Here is a 16840-nt window from a genome sequence, read left to right on the forward strand (position 1 = left end):
GCAACAAATACCGGCTAAAAGCCGGCAATTACCGGCTAACGGAATCCCTGGTCTGGACGCTCCAAGTCTGATTTGTGTCACTTGTCCCAAACCACATATGGAGGTAGTTTCCAATCTGCTTCAAATGTGCTTTTGACTGATGTGTCTTCAGTGCGGACATGCAGATCCACCAAATCTGATTTGAACGTCACTCACAACACATCATCAAATGCTTCTGCGCAGGAAAACCACGTTAACAACGTACATATTTACTGACGCCCACGTCGTTACCATAGCAACCCATGCAGATAGGCTGTTTAGGTCTGGACACACAGATCCGACATGACAATCAGATTTGTGGCAGTGCGGACACACTCCCAAATCAGATTTGGGAAACCAATCAAGATAATGATGATTAATGACTTTATCAGCAAATCGGATTTGCCTGTAATGTGAACATGGCCAGAGATTGAGACAGACTTTTTATTTGTATTTTTTTTACCAACACTGCACCACGTGATGACTGGCTGACGTCGACTCGACTTTATTGATAGAAACGTCGACTTGAAAAAATCAGGAGGCGTGCAACCCCTAGTGTGTGTGTGTAGGTGTGTCTGTGTGTCTGTGTGTGTGTGTGTAGGTGTGTCTGCGTGTGTGTGTGTGTGTGTGTGTGTACCTGGTGTGTCACAGTAGTCCAGGCCCACATGGTGCAGGTAGGCTGTGAGGTTCATGTCGTAGGTTCTCAGCTGGCCCTCGGCTCCCAGCTGAGACACGCTGAGGGCCAGCAGGTTCTGCTCCTCACAGGCCTGCCGGGTGAGCTGCAGCCGAACCTGCACACACACACACACACACACACACACACACACACACACACACACACAATGTCACGGTACCAATAATTCAGTAGTCGGTACCGGTACTAGTGAATTTCCACGGTACTCGGTACCAATTTCGGTACCACGGTAAAAAGACTGATATTTCTTCAACATATTCTCCTTTATTAAAGTATGCAACCATTTCCAATGAACAAATGGCATGTAGCCTTCAACTTTAAAACAAAACAATGTGCTTCTGCTTACTTCTTACATTCAACTCTGTATGGCAGTGAGTGCACAGTGCAACACCAGTGGCATGTAGCCCTCAAGTATTGTTTATTGAATAAATAAAAAATCTATACCCTCGGTACCATGCAAAAACAGGTACCGAAGTACCGAAAACAATGTAGTACAGACTAAGTACTGAAGTACCGAAAACCGTGACAACACTAACACACACACACACATACACACACATACACACACACACACACACAGTGAACCGACGCACCGACTTGACTTCGAACTTGAAGTGCAGGTTGATGAGCTCCTCCAGCGCTGATCTCTGCTGCTCGTCGTCCATGGACCTCTCACTGGTGTCTTCATCTGAATCTGACAGACAAACACATTAGTCAAGAACATGACACAAACTGACACAAACACTGATGAAAAACCCACTCAACTGAAAAAAGAAAACGTTTGACAAAGACAAACCAACAAAAATTACCTAATTACCTAAGAACTGACCCCCAAAAAGGATAAATAAAATGTACTATGTTATTCTATACAATTATATACTGTGTGTGTGTCTATCACAGGCATGCAGACAGACATTCTGGCGCCTGCCAGGTTCAGGGCAGCCTTGTCTTTACATAAGAATGTCTTTATCAAACGGGTGTTGATTGACGGATGTTAAAGTAACCAATCAGCACCCATCTGTGTCCATGGCGACCAGTAGGGCGGGGGGGAGGCTGAGCATGCGGGACTGGACCTCCGGCGCCAGAGGCAGAACCTGCAGGAGAAGCACAGGTTCAAACATCAGAGACATTCTCTCAGTGAATGTTCATTTTTGTTCTTCTGAAAACTCCTCTGGGGGAGGAGCCTGTGTGTACAGAACCAGGCATACCTTGGCGGTTGGGGGAGGAGCCTGTGTGTACAGAACCAGGCATACCTTGGCGGTTGGGGGTGGAGCCTGTGTGTACAGAACCAGGCATACCTTGGCGGTTGGGGAGGAGCTTGTATGGACTGAACCAGGCATACCTTGGCGGTTGGGGAGGAGCCTGTATGGACTGAACCAGGCATACCTTGGCGGTTGGGGGAGGAGCCTGTATGGACTGAACCATGCGTACCTTGGCGGTTGGGGGAGGAGCCTGTATGGACTGAACCATGCATACCTTGGCGGTTGGGGGAGGAGCCTGTATGGACTGAACCAGGCATACCTTGGCGGTTGGGGGAGGAGCCTGTATGGACTGAACCATGCGTACCTTGGCAGTGGGTGTGGAGGGGGCGGAGCCTATGCGAGGCAGGGGGATGCTGTCCACCAGCTCGAGCACACCCTGGATCTTCTGGTCGGAGATCTTCACATGTAGCACAGGAAGCTCTCCTGACACCTTGAACCTGGAGCGGGAAGTCACATGACCACCAACAGCCAATCAACAGGCAGCTGTGTCTGACAGAAACCATTGCGCTGGTTCCCTTGTCAGGAAGTCATGGCATTTCTGTATGAGGATTTGGGTTAATTGCTTGAAATAAGGTTTATGAAAACTGAGACCTTTGTGTTCAGCAAGATAATCTTCACAAATGAGGACCACTTTTATTATTTAAAAAAAATCATCAAAATGGTAATAATAATTTAAAAAAAAAGTAACGCTTCAAAGTATCATAAACTTTTGTTAATCCCACAATGTAAACAGTCACACTGCAGTGAGGCAGCATGTCAGACACAATGTAAACAGTCACACTGCAGTGAGGCAGCATGTCAGACACATGAGAAGAAGGCGAGATGGAAGAACATTTATTGTTCAGAAGATAATGTGACTTTGGAAAATGGACCGAATATTGATGACTATGGGGTCATAATCTGAGATTACCTTCACTCCTCCCATTGACTCCAATAGATTCAGGTCTCCTAAGTGGGCGTGGCTGTGGAAAACCATAGACACTGCATGAAATAGGCCACACCCATCACGGGGGAAATCGCTCTGTTCACTCCCATTCACCAGCGTAATTTTGCTTGAATTAAAAGCTGTTGTGTGGTGGGCTGCGCAGACAACAAATGTAAAAAATCGCCAATTAAAGTTTTTTTGTAGTCCGGAGCAAAACAAGGAAGCCATTGAGCATTCCCGAGAAGAAAATGTGGATTTAGCTGTCAAGGAAGTAAGTTGGACTGTTCATCTTCCATATATATGATGTTTGTGTGCAACTACGTGACATAGGAGAACGCCAGTGTGTCTGATGCCATCTGTCTGACGTTACACCAGCGTTATTTTCATTAATTTAAACATGCCTAAAAGCTCATCATGTGTGGGATCGTTTATCCAGCGTTGTTTGGGCAATGAAAAGGGACACTGCTCCAGGCCAACTGAGTTCATTTTCTCGATGTACCTTTCCCTCTCCATTGGAGGAAGTGTACTGAAATAATCTTTTGACATCATCTAAAAAGAAAACTGTCCAAATCCCTGTAAAACCCCACAAAACTATTTCTATCTGACGAGAGTTCCTCCCTTCGCCCCGGTTAGCCGCGGTTTGTTTTGCTAGCTGCAGTCGTCAGTCAGTGCTTCCTTGTATTTTCCCCCGTCTTGGGCGTGGCTTCTGAATGATGACGTGTTTTGCAGTGTCTCTATACTGTTCGGGAACAAATGCAACGCTTGTATTTATATTTGGAGGCCTAGGTCACGTCCAGGTCACGTGTGTGTGTGTGTGCGTGCGTGCGTGCGTGCGTGCGTGCGTGTATGTGTAACCGGTCTCAGCTCTAACTTAGAATAGATACTGGGTGGTAATTTTTTTTTTTCCAGATTTTTTTTTATCCCATTTTATCCCCCGTTAGTGCTCACTTGATTTCTCAATCCTGGTTGCTACTCCATCCTCTGCCGATCTGGGGAGAGCCGAGACTGGCTCCATGCTTCCTCCGAGACATGGGCAGTCAGCCAGCCACTTCTTTTCACCTGCCAGATGAAGCTTCACCGGTAGGACATAGCACGTGGGAGGTTCACGCTATTCCAACCAGTTCCCCTCCCTCTGAACAGGCGCCCTTAACGACCAGAGGAGGAACCACATTAGCAACCAGGATATTGCATGTTTTTGTGAAGGGGGTTCCTATATGAAGGAAACCCCCGGGAGGCACGGGGAGAACATGCAAACTCCACACAGAAAGGCCCTTTTGCCGACCCCACCCGGGCAGTGGGCACTCGAGGACATGCGGACGGGCACGCATTCCTTCAGCGTTCACCTCATCCCAGGTGGGAATCGAACCCACGACCTTCGAGCTGTGAGGCGATAGTGCTTACCACTGCACCACCGAGACTTGTCTTTTTACCTCTAGAATCAACAACCACTTGGACCAGCGCATCAGAGACTAGGTTCGGTTCACAGGAGAAAGCGCCGTTATCAGTAATTATACAACAGTTAGTTCCGGCCGGGCAATTTGATTGGACAAGAGGGATACCAGCATAGGCACCGATTTATGTCTGTGCCAGTGGGTGCCCAGCCGAGCCCAGCCGACCCAAACGCGATAAAGCTGCAGTGACGCAAACGCACACATTTCAGCACCATAGGAGATTTAACAGCGACCTACACACACACACACACACACACACACACACACACACACACACAACTTCAGTTCGACAGAATAGGAATAAGCGACCGAAGCACTCAACCACACACTCATTTCAGCACCATAGGACATGAACAGCGTCAGCGGCCCACACAGACACATTGAGAGATCAAAGGTTTTAACCAACATTAACATACACTACTACACCTGATATATTATGAGGCTCATAATGCACGGAAAATAATAATTATGCCACCGGAATTATTTAGAAGATAAATCATAGATAGCTCAATTACACACCAAGCCCCATGTGGCTCAGAGACACCACACCAACACAAGCCAAACATAATACTGTACACATTGCACTGTCACAATTAATTTACCAACAATATTAGGCCCGCATAGCTATTAAATAGAAAAGGTTTTATTTTTTCACTCACCATTGACGTTATTTTTTCTTTATGAGGAAAGTGTTGCCCCTTGGAGTTGAGCGTCAGATGAATTGTTTTGTGAATCCTTCTAATGCTTTAGCCCAGCTGGAAAAGCCTTCTTGTACAAAAGCCTTCAAAGATTCTAGATGGGGTGATGTGGAGGGAAGCGGAGCCCCCATGTTTTTAGCTGCAGTGCACACCTCACAAAATACTTTGTCCTTTGTGTCTTCATAGGTTATCCATGGGAATTTGGTTTTCCAGCTAGCTTGATAAGTCCGCCCTTTCTTTTGTCCATGATCCCTTCTGCAGCCCGCCGGGCTCGCCAGTCGCAGTCGCAGATGATGAAGTACTTGGCCTCGGCGGCCGGTGGTACTAGTAGACGTAGTCCCAGTCGCACTGGAAACCACGCTGGTTGTTGTGGAACTGGAAGTCGTTGTGGTGGTGGTGGAAACCCCACTAGGTTTAATCAAAAATCTCCTCATTTTGTTTTTGGCTAGTTCTAGTTGTTGTCGATAACTGTCAGTCTGTCTGTCACTCTCTGTCAGATACCGCTCAAGTCCACAAGTGTGTTAACGTCACTACGTCAGCAGGGTCACGTAGAGTGCACTGACTCATGCAGCCAATCAGATTAACGGGCTATGTTTGGATCAACTCGTTTTGCAACCCGGGGCCGCCGGCGGGGCTCGGGCGGGTTGAGTTTGCTATCATGTAAAATGACTCGACCCCGCCCAGGCGGCCCAGCCCCCACAGCCCAGAGCCCAGAGCAGAGCATCCACGGGGAAATGATGAGGGGAGTGAGAGAGAGAGAGATATCTGCCTGTGGCACAGTAATAGGCATGATGCATCTATCTCTCTCTCTCTCTCCCCTCATTTCCCGGTGGGTGCTCGGCTCTTTCCGTGGGTGCTCGCGCGACACCCACATTTTCGGCGCCCTTGCCTACCAGTGCCAATATTTCATAATAATGCACTGGTGCTTCACTGTGTGTAGATCACTCCGCTTCACAGCTGCTCTAATCAACAAAACGCTTCACAGCTGTAGAGTAGACCGTCGTAAACTAGACAGCCTGCAGTTAATTAGGCAGATTAGGCTACATTTTCGGCAAAGCAGAAGGCTGAGGGAACTATTTTTGTTGGCGGAGGAATAAATAGAGAAATCATATATTTTCTCAGCTTTTTGTCATTTTTTTAATCAGCTTTGTTCAATAGAACTGTTGTATAAAAGCAATATCACACTCGAGGTCATGCTCGTGCCTACGACCGAATCACAACAGTGCCAATATTAGCCAACAACCGCACTCCCTCTCGTGTGATATTGCTTAAAGTCCCTGGAAACCAGAAATATTTTATTATTATTTAGCATTTTGAGTTCATCACATCACAGGGGCCTATGTTAATAAGCCACCAGCCAAATTTGAACGATGATGAACGTCGCAAAGTATATAAATTTAGGTTTGACAGCCATGGCAAAAGTAATGAGAATCAATTATTTTTTAGAGTGTATTTTCTCCCGCGGACTGTGTGGGCGTGTCCCGTCTGCAGCAGGGAAAATTCTCTGTCTCTCTCTCTCTCGAAGGAGAAGAGAGAAAGAGAGAGATGGTGTGTGTGTGTGTGTGTGTGTGTGTGTGTGTTCGCGCGTTGCCCCGCTCATAGCGTACTGACTGACGGTCATCTGTCTATCTTATCTGTCTGCACGCGCGCACACACACACACCACACACACAGCACACAGCAGCGCTGTGCCCTCGCAGGCAGAGTAGAGAGCTTTCCCTCTCAAGGTTCCTACACACCGCCGACGAGTAACGATAGAAGTAGCGATAAACTTGCAGATAGACAGATAGATAGACAGATAGACAGATAGATAGATAGATAGATAGATAGATAGATAGATGTTGGTTCTTAAAAGAGCCTTTGTGTTGACGCAATGCGTAGTTAGCTAGCTGCAAAAAGGTGTGGGACCACTAGAACTCTGAAGAGAGATGGAGGCAGAATGTGCGGGACTGCGGGTTGCGCGTGTACAAAGGTTATATAGAGCTTATGACGTCATAAGCTCCTGCATTTTAGCACCTCGCGCACTGCTCTCTTCAATGAGGAAGTATCTTGTAGAATCTTGTAGAAAAGTGTCGATTTTAAGGCTTTGGGTTGAAAGTAATGTATAATAATTTCGGAGACACACAATTACTAACATAAGATCCTAAATAACATAGTTAGAACGTTTTTGTGGATTTTGGTTTCCAGGGACTTTAAGTATGGCGTAGCAAGAGCAAAGAAGACTCAGAGACCAACAGGTAGGCTAAGTATGAAAGTATGAAATGTATATTGAAAAATTGTAATAAAAATGAAATAAAAGCATATAAACATATACAGTGTATTGTCTTTTCTTTAACCGTATATTTCTTGTTTTTTCACTTTTTACAGTGTAATTCCTGTTTTGTCACTTTTTACAGTGTAACATTTGGGTTTTTTAACTAAATAACTTTTTATAGTGCAGTCGCACCTTTTATACTAAGAAACACTTGTATTTATTTAATAACTTATTTGGAACCTATTTTAGAGACAGTTTTTAAAGAGGTTTGACCTAGCTTTTAGGCTGGAGTTAGATCATTTTGGTATAAGTATATATTAGCAACAAACCAGTTTGACCTTAGTGCAAAAATACAAAAGGAACAAATAAAATGCCTCTTAACAAAAATAGTGCAATATCAATTGACAGGAAAATCACAAGTAACTTCACAAAAATAACCAGAGATGAATTAATAAGTTTCCCCTTTTTTCCTTTCGTCCGTCCGATGAAAGAATAAGAATACTCAGTCCATCAACTAAATCCTTGAGTGTTCTGGTATAGACCAGTCCTACCGGGATTTCCAGGTGAAAGCAAACGGGAAAGCAACAGTTCAGTTCGTTCAGGATCGTCCTTTAGGTTGGCTCGCCACGACTACTGCACTATGCAAGGGTTAGGGTTAACCCTAACCCTAACCCAGGCGAAATCCACTCCAGAGAAGATATCCAAATATGACACAAACACGGACAGGGAGACACAAGGGAAAACAAGAAGACCCGGCCTGGATAGGCCAAAACAAAATTACTCATTCATTCACTATTTACTAGAGACCGACCGATATGGTTTTTTCAACCGATAACCGATAACGATACTAGAGGCAGGAAAATCACCGATAGCCGATAAGGAACCGATATAGTGAATTTTTGAGCTGGAATGAAAATAGACCTTTTTCTATGTGGATTGTGTACAGATTTTGCACCGATATGAGCATATGACTATGCAAACTGGTACAGTAAGTTACAGTAAATGTAACATTATTAATACATTACATTCTCCTATATTAGCGGCTGGCTGGATCATTGTTTACATGCACTGCGCACCACATTTACACATCACGTGTTGATGATTCTCCCAAATTTGTTCCATTAATCTCATTCAACTTTTACTATCCAACACAACTGATTATTAAATTAAAACAATATTAAATTAAAATCATTTTGAATGACTCCCCTTTAATACTAATAGCTATACACTTATTGAGAATTAGCAAAATATTATATATAGCCTATATAGAGATAGATATATTCAGACTCACACAGTAACAGTTTCAACTATTTTTATTCAGTCACTTGGCACCTTTAAAAAGACACCTGAGCTAGTTTGTCTTTCATAAGCTTTGACAGTTCTGGGGACAGCTGTTACCAGGCAAAATATCACACATAAGATAAGTAGATCCAAAAAGCAAAAGTTCAAATCAGTGCACATCACAGTCCTTTGATTTTCCCCGTCATTGCAGCTGCGCCATCGGTACAGATATGACTACAAGATTTCCACTCCAGATTGTTGTCTTTAAAAAAGCTGTCTATAATCTGAAATATTTCCTCGCCAGTTGTCTTTCCTACAAGCTTCTTGCAAAACAAAATATGTTCATTTATGTCCGACATGTCTTTATAACGAGCAAATGCCAGCAGCTGGGCTTCCCCACTGACATCGGTCATTTCATCTAACTGCAAAGCGAATTGACCTGCTTGCTTCATTTTATTCACAACTTGTCCAACAATATTAATTGACATATCATCGATCCGACGAGAGACTGTGTTGTTTGACAATGGAACCGTTTTGAGAGCGTCTGCTGCTTTCTTGTCGATCATAGTTTCAGCTAACATCAGGGCTGCAGGAAGAATCAGATCCTCAACGATTGAATGAGGCTTTTTTGATTTAGCCACAAGCAGTGACACAGAGTACGACACCTCCAGTGCTTTGCTTGAAACACTTGTAGCTTTCTTCATTGTAGCCCGACTCGACTTGAACTCTGAGTTTTCGAGTGAAAAAGTAGTTCGTCTTAGGCTACGTTCACACAGACAATCTATGCCTTGCCTTGCCTCAACCCACGCCTACGCCGAGCTGGGCGTGAACCTGTTACACGCTTTTGCGATCACACCGCACGCCTTTTGCACGCCGAACCTGGAGCCGAGTCACAAGCGCCTCTCCTCTCTCCCGACTGTATTTTTTCACGTGTTGTCCAGAATTGTCATGGGTAGCCTCTAGGTAAAATAAATCTGATATATTTAATGTTCTATTGATGCTGGATATGTATAACCAGGTCTGACTATAGTCGGACATTTTAGAGAGGTAATCTTGCAAGAATATGTGCTGGCACAACAACATTGTCCATCTTGCTTCTTCGGTCGCTATTCTCTCTCATGAAGATTTGTTTGCCGACGGGGAGAAAGCCCCACGTGATAGCCACCCGTCAATCTCTCTCTCTCTCGCTCTGCTCAACACTGTTGTAACTCCATTTTATTTTGAAATTCAGTTGAATTTGCCATTTCCCACGGATATTGTCGCGTTTTTCTTTCATGGCTTGACAGAAAAGCCTGCCTGCACGCGCCTTGTCGGCTTCAAAATAGAACTCACGCCTATTCGATAAAATCGGCAAGGCACAGGCAAGGCGTGGGTACACGCAGGGTTCACGCTCAGGCGGCCGGTGTACACAGCCTCGTTGACTAAAACGGACGCCTATTAAAAAGCGTGGGTAAAGGCAAGGCATAGGCAAGGCTTGGGTCGTCGGTGTGAACCCAGCCTTACCAAGACATGCTGCGTGTTTGGTGCTCTGGTGGCGTTGCAGATGAGCTGGCTTCATTTAATTATTTGCCAGGACTTCGCCACAGAAAAAACACTGTGGCTGCGGTGGATCCGCTGAGGTACAGGTAAATCCATACAAAATGTATTTTTCATTGAACAGCCGCGGTTTAGACCTGGCCTCCCTTTTCCTTTTCTCGCTGGCTCGCCTGAACCCGAAATCCGGATCAGCCGGGCGTTTGAGCCACGCATAGTGGGAGCTATTGTTTGACCCGCAGCCAGCGTGAACGACTCATCATGTGAGGTCTCCAGACCATAGTTCAAGCAGAAGGCCACTCACGCGTAATCCGGTCGTCCCCTGACGTCAGTCAAGTTCTAGCACAACGTGGTCAGTCAAAAATCCTAGTATGACGTCTGCTATGACGTCAAACATGACGTCAGCTAATCCTCATATATATAGCAAGGGTTCTACGTCACCTCTCTCTCTCTGGCCGATCATAGCAGCAGCAGCCCACGGCAGTCCATCTCCCTTGAAGCCGGCCTCCGAAGCGTTGTTTTGCGGCCTCCGAAGCGTGTTTTGCTCCACATCTGCAGACCGAATCAGCATCCTCAAGCCTTCTCCACCCGTGGTTATTCACCGCAGATTTCAACGCTCCCCACTCCATTCCGGTATGTCGAGTTCCGAGCCAGGGCTGTCCACGGACAGCGACGACAGCTTAGACATCGCTTCCCTGTTCCGGACCGGCCACGGAGCGTACCTGCTTTCCGAGTCTTCTGATGAAGACGCTGGCGAAGTGGCTGGACCACAGGCTGCACAGGCTGCTAGCATAGCCCCAACGAGAAGGCCCAGCACGCGTTCCCGTGGCACGGGGCGCGCCACTGCGACGGCCTGTGGACGCCCAAGTACGCGTGCGAGCGTGCCGGAAGGAGAGGCCGCTCGGCGCGGACGCGCGAGAGGCCGCGGGCGAACACCAGCAGCCGCCCCGAGAGCCGGGAGCCGCCGGGGAAACGCAGGCCGCGGGGACGCCGCGAGACGCCTCGTCCTTCCCGGTCGCACTGACCTCCAGGCCGCCGCCCCGGAAGCGGAAGCGGCCCCATCCGTAGCTCCGCCGAGCCGACAGGGGTCGTCAAGAGCCATCCTGCTGTCTCTGCTAGATGCAAGCAGAGCAGTAGAAGCCCGTCTGAGCGCCCTGGAAACCCCGGCGCAGCAGCCGATCCTACCCCCGCCAATGCAGCAAGCTGATATGCTCCCCACCACCACCCAACCCGCCCAGATGAACACTCTGGCGTCCGCCATGCCTGCCAGCCCATTCTGTATGTCTTTTGTTTCTCCCTGTGCTGATATTTCGCCCAGGCTAAGGTCAGAGATTTTAAAGGGCAGAGACATCAATTTAGTTAGCATACTCCTGCCATCTCCCGAGTGTAAAAGGAAGGCTACGGGTGACCCAGATGGCCCTGTTTATTTAAAGTCGTCCGACCCCCGCCTGCCCAAAGACCTGTCCTTATGTGACTTCCTAAACACGTTCGGCGTCTACCGTGACGTGATCTGTGAAGTGTATCCAGAGCGCCGCCATGAGCTAGACAAATATCTAGCGCTAATAGGGGATCTCTACTCCAGCCACGGTAAACTATTTTACCAATATCATAAAGCATTCTCTGCTAAAGCCGCCCTGATGATCACTCGGGCAAATAGGCGGCTCGACTGGTCCGTCATGGACACGCAGATATTCATGAAGCTGGTTAGCGGGCGGCCGGCGAACACCTGCTACTCATGCGGCGAACCGGGGCACTCCGCACAATTCTGCCCAAAGGCGGCCTTTCAGTCCGGCGCCGCCCCCTCCCAGGCGCCCGGCACCAGCGGGTCCTCCCAGGCAGGCAACCAGGTGCGTAACACCGGCCTCAACACGCTCTGCAAATATTTCAACGAGAACGTGTGCACGGTCCCTAACTGTTCCTTCCTGCACTCATGTAGCTCCTGCGGGGACGCCCACCCCCGCTCCACCTGCCCGCGAAGGTACCGCCCCCCAAAGCTGACCCTCAAGAGGGAGAGATCGGGCTTTCGGCAATACTAAAACTCCACCCCTCCACCCCCATCGACGTCCCAGCCCTAACACAGGAGCTGTCCCTTCACCCCAACCGCCCTTTCGTCGACTACCTGCTGTCAGGCCTCTCTCAGGGGTTCAGGATAGGCGTAGTCTCCCCCCCCCTGGCCCCCCACATATCAAAAAATTTGCAATCCACCCTCAAGGAACCCGAAGTAGTCTCCCAACTTCTCGCCAAAGAACTATCTAAGGGATTCCTAATCGGCCCCTTCAAGGCCCCCCCCTTCCCGGTGTTCCGGACAAGCCCAATAGGCATCGCCACGCGCAAATATTCCGGCAAGAAAAGAATGATAATCGACCTCTCGGCACCCCGGCACGGCCCCACCTCCAGCATAAATAGCCTAATTCCCCCCGAACCCTTCTCCCTCCACTACGCCACAGTAGACCACGCCATCCTCCTTATTAAGTTTGCGGGGAGAGGCGCCCAGCTCTCTAAGGCCGACATCTCGGACGCCTTCAAAGTCATGCCCATCCATCCCTCCCAATGGCCGCTGTTCGGAATCAAATGGGAGTCGAGGTTCTACTTCGCCGTCAGGCTCACGTTCGGCTGCAGGAGCAGCCCCGCCATCTTCAACTCCCTATCAGAAGCGTTATGCTGGATCCTGCTGAACAACGAGCGTCTCCCCGCCGTGCTCCACATGCTGGACGATTTTCTGCTGGTGGACCCCCCGTCGGTCCCCTCGGCCTCCCTAATTAAACTGAAGGGGGTGTTCCGAAGGCTAGGCGTGCCTCTAGCAGAGGAGAAAACCGCCGGCCCTGCGTCATCACTCGAATTCCTGGGCATCAACCTCGACTCCGAGCTCATGCAAGCCTCTCTCCCCCCCGAGAAGCTCACCCGGATCCGTGAAATCGCCCAGGCTCATACGTCCGCCACCCACGTCACCAAACAGGAGCTCCTGTCCCTCCTCGGCCACTTACATTTCGCCATGCGCATAATTCCCCAGGGCCGCTCATTCATTTCTAGGCTGCTCGACTTGGCGTCCTCAGTCCCCGGGCTCCTCGACCCGGTCACCCTCGACGGGGGCTGCCGGTCCGACCTCCGGTTCTGGTCTCACCTGTTATCGGACTGGAACGGGGTTTCCTTCTTCTACGAGGACGTCGTCTCGTCGGCCGACGACCTGAAATTTTTTACAGACGCGGCCCCGTCCGTGGGCTTCGGGGGGCTTTTCGGAGCCCGGTGGTTCACCGGCCCATGGCCGCGGCAGTTCGCCGGGCTGGACCAGTCCTCCGCGCTGTACGAAATCTACCCAATAGTGGTCGCATGTCACCTGTGGGGAAGTCTCTGGGCAAGGAAACGGATAGCCGTAAAATGCGACAACGCAGCGGTGGTTGACATAGTCAATAAGGGGCGCTCAGCATCCCCGGATATCATGCCTTTCGTGCGGCGCCTGACCTGGCTCTCAGTCGCCCATAACTTCATTATAGTAGCCCAGCACCTCCCCGGTCACTCTAATATCCTTGCTGACCATCTCTCCCGTTTCAATTTTCAGGCGTTCCGCAGACTCTGCCCCGAGGCCGACCCATCTCCAACACCGATTCCCCCATTCTCCACCCTCACCCTCTCGTAAGCCAGCCCTTCCCCGTCCTGCCCCCTCACCACCACAATCCCCTTCTCACCAATGGTAAATGGTAAATGGTCTGCATTTATATAGCGCTTTTATCCAAAGCGCTTTACAATGAGTAGATAGTCTACATTCACCCATTCATACACCAATGGCGGCAGGCTGCCGCGCAGGGTGCCTACACACCATCGGGAGCAAGGAGGGTTAAGTGTCTTGCCCAAGGACACAGCGACGGCAGCTGGGAGGGAGCGGGGATCGAACCGCCAACCCTTGCGTCATTGGCCGACCCGCTCTACCTCCTGAGCTAAAGCCGCACCAATCTACTCCACACTGCCCAACTCCTCATCAGGAATGGCCTGCCCAGTTCCACGGTCAAAGCCTACGATTCGGCCTGGCGGTCATTCGCTTCGTTCTGCGTCTCAGTGGACCTTCCCACCTACCCGGTCCTGCTCCCCACGGTATGCGCCTTCATTACCTTCTGCGCAACCACCCGACGCCTGCGCCCCCGCTACATCCGCAGCCTAGTGGCGGGGATCCAGTTCCACGCAAGGCAATACGACCCCGCGTTCCCCAGCCTGTTCTCCTCTGCCATCATCAAGTCCCTGCTAAAAGGGATTACCAAGGCCTTCCCCTCCGCCCCAGACGCCAGGCGTCCCATCACCCTCCCCGTGCTGCGGCAGCTGCTGACCCGCTCGAGAGAGGCCAGCCCCTCACCACTGATAAATGCCCTCCTAGAATGCGTATTTTCCCTAGCCTTTTACGGATTCCTCAGGGTCAGCGAGTTCACTTCCCCCACAACGTTCGACCCCGCACGGGATGTGACCCTGGCCGACCTAAAGTTTTACCCCGACCACTACAGCATCGCCCTCAAACACGCCAAAGCAGGCGGGGCATGCTCCATCGTCATCGCCCGGAACAATTCCCCCTTCTGCCCCTTCTCGTCCATGGCTCACTACGTCAGGCTCAGGCCTCGGACCGGCCCCTCGGCCCCCCTGTTCCTCATCGCACCTTGTCACCACATGACAAGATCCTGGTTCACCCTGCACCTCAAGCAGACGCTCCAGCAATGCAACCTCCCGACAAAGAACTACTCCAGCCACTCCTTCAGGATCGGAGCGGCCACCTCGGCCGCCGAGCAAGGAGTGTCCTCCGCCTCCCTCCAGCAAATGGGCCGCTGGTCGTCATCGGCATTCTCCAGCTACATCCGCCCGGAGCAGGCGGCCATACTGGCGGCCCAAAGAACCCTCCTCCCTTAAATCGGTGAGCATGGCAACAAACAATGTCCCGGACTTCCGTGCCGATGAAGAAAATGTCTCGTTGGTGGTGGCTCCCCGAAAGCACGGCGCCAGCAAGGCGCAGTAAACTCCCCGGCTCATTTTTGGGGGGGGAAAGAGAAAGAGAGAGCAGAAAGTCAGGGTAGTCGCGCCAAGGCAGCCAAGTAGGCCAAGCCGGGAAGCGCCAAGCTAAATTCTAATGTACCAAGATCGAAGGCCCGACCGAGTTGGGAGCGCCGGCCGCAAATAGCCGTTAGCCGCTAAAAGGTCGAAGGCCGGAAAAGTACAATCGCGAAGCGCCAAGGCGGCCAAGTAGGCTAAGCTGGGAAGCGCTATCGCGAGGTGCCCGACCGAGTTGGGAGCGCCAGCCGCAAATAGCTGTAAGTCGCTAAAAAGGTCGAAGGCAGGAAAAGTACAATCGTGAAGCGCCAAGGCGGCCAGGTAGGCTAAGCTGGGAAGCGCTATCGCGAGGTGCCCGACCGAGTTGGGAGCGCCAGCTGCAAATAGCCGTAAGTCGCTAAAAAGGTCGAAGGCAGGAAAAGCAAGATCGAAGGCCCGACCAAGTTGGGAGCGCCAGCCGCAAATAGCTGTAAGTCGCTAAAAAGGTCGAAGGCCGGAAAGTACGATCGCGAAGCGCCAAGGCGGCCAGGTAGGCCAAGCTGGGAAGCGCTATCGCGAGGTGCCCGACCGAGTTGGGAGCGCCAGCCGCAAATAGCTGTAAGTCGCTAAAAAGGTCGAAGGCCGGAATAGTGCAATCAACTACTGGCGCCTGCAGATCTCAATTAACCTCCGGTAATCAGATCTTCCTTTTGGGGGATCTCCTAGCCCATGCAGGCGCCCTCCTCTGCCTCAAGAGCAGCGCCACTGGCCAATGGAGTCAAGCGCCAAAGCATTTGCCATGCACGCCGATTGCTAAATAAAGTTTGTCTAATCCTACCAACTGGCCTCTCCTGATTGAAGTGAGGTCTCCAGACCATAGTTCAAGCAGAAGGCCACTCACGCGTAATCCGGTCATCCCCTGACGTCAGTCAAGTTCTAGCACAACGTGGTCAGTCAAAAATCCTAGTATGACGTCTGCTATGACGTCAAACATGACGTCAGCTAATCCTCATATATATAGCAAGGGTTCTACGTCACCTCTCTCTCTCTGGCCGATCATAGCAGCAGCAGCCCACGGCAGTCCATCTCCCTTGAAGCCGGCCTCCGAAGCGTTGTTTTGCCCCACCCACCTCCCCAGTCCACCACCAACGAGTCTTGACTCCTGATCCCCCACGGGGGGGGGGGGGATCTCCTAGCCCATGCAGGCGCCCTCCTCTGCCTCAAGAGCAGTGCCACTGGCCAATGGAGTCAAGCGCCAAAGCATTTGCCATGCACGCCGATTGCTAAATAAAGTTTGTCTAATCCTACCAACTGGCCTCTCCTGATTGAATCACATTCGCTAACTTTGAACTGAAATATTTGAAGATGTTGGGATCCCTGTCTGAGAGAAATAGCCTGGCTGGTTCGATGTTTATCCGTTCACCTGCGTCGCGTTGAAGCACTTTTTACAGACTGGCTTCGTTTGATGTGTCCGGGCTTGCCTTCGCTGTCGGCAACGTAAGCAAAATACTTCCACATTTGCATCTGCTTTCTCTACAAGCGTTGGGTGGCTTCAGACTCTCAGAACAAACCGCTGCCATTTTCACTGTGTCTGTCCCTGTGTGTCGGGCTGCTGCTGCTGCGGTCTGAAGCGGAGTGGCCAGAGAGCAGAGAGGGGGAAATCAGCACGCCTGTTGCACTGCTGTCTGTGTTCGGGCTTGTTTTTGGAGAAGAGAAGAGGGGGA

At 50.2% G+C, this 16840-nt stretch overlaps 1 pseudogene across 1 annotated transcript in view; it reads right to left on the reverse strand.

Annotated features, from left to right (window-relative positions):
• Nucleotides 1-10093, reverse strand: part of LOC310791595 (intermembrane lipid transfer protein VPS13C-like) — a 141799-nt pseudogene extending 131706 nt beyond the window's left edge. Inside the window, exons 1-5 of the transcript in view lie at nt 10086-10093; nt 1921-2411; nt 1786-1806; nt 1306-1406; nt 684-809 (exon numbers count right to left, since the gene is read on the reverse strand). The product of the transcript in view is annotated as an intermembrane lipid transfer protein VPS13C-like (transcript). The remainder of the gene's footprint in view (nt 1-683; nt 810-1305; nt 1407-1785; nt 1807-1920; nt 2412-10085) is intronic.
• Between the last annotated feature and the right edge of the window lie 6747 nt (nt 10094-16840).

Source organism: Poromitra crassiceps, assembly GCF_964638095.1.
Source record: "Poromitra crassiceps genome assembly, chromosome: 16".
NCBI classification, from domain to species: domain Eukaryota; kingdom Metazoa; phylum Chordata; class Actinopteri; order Beryciformes; family Melamphaidae; genus Poromitra; species Poromitra crassiceps.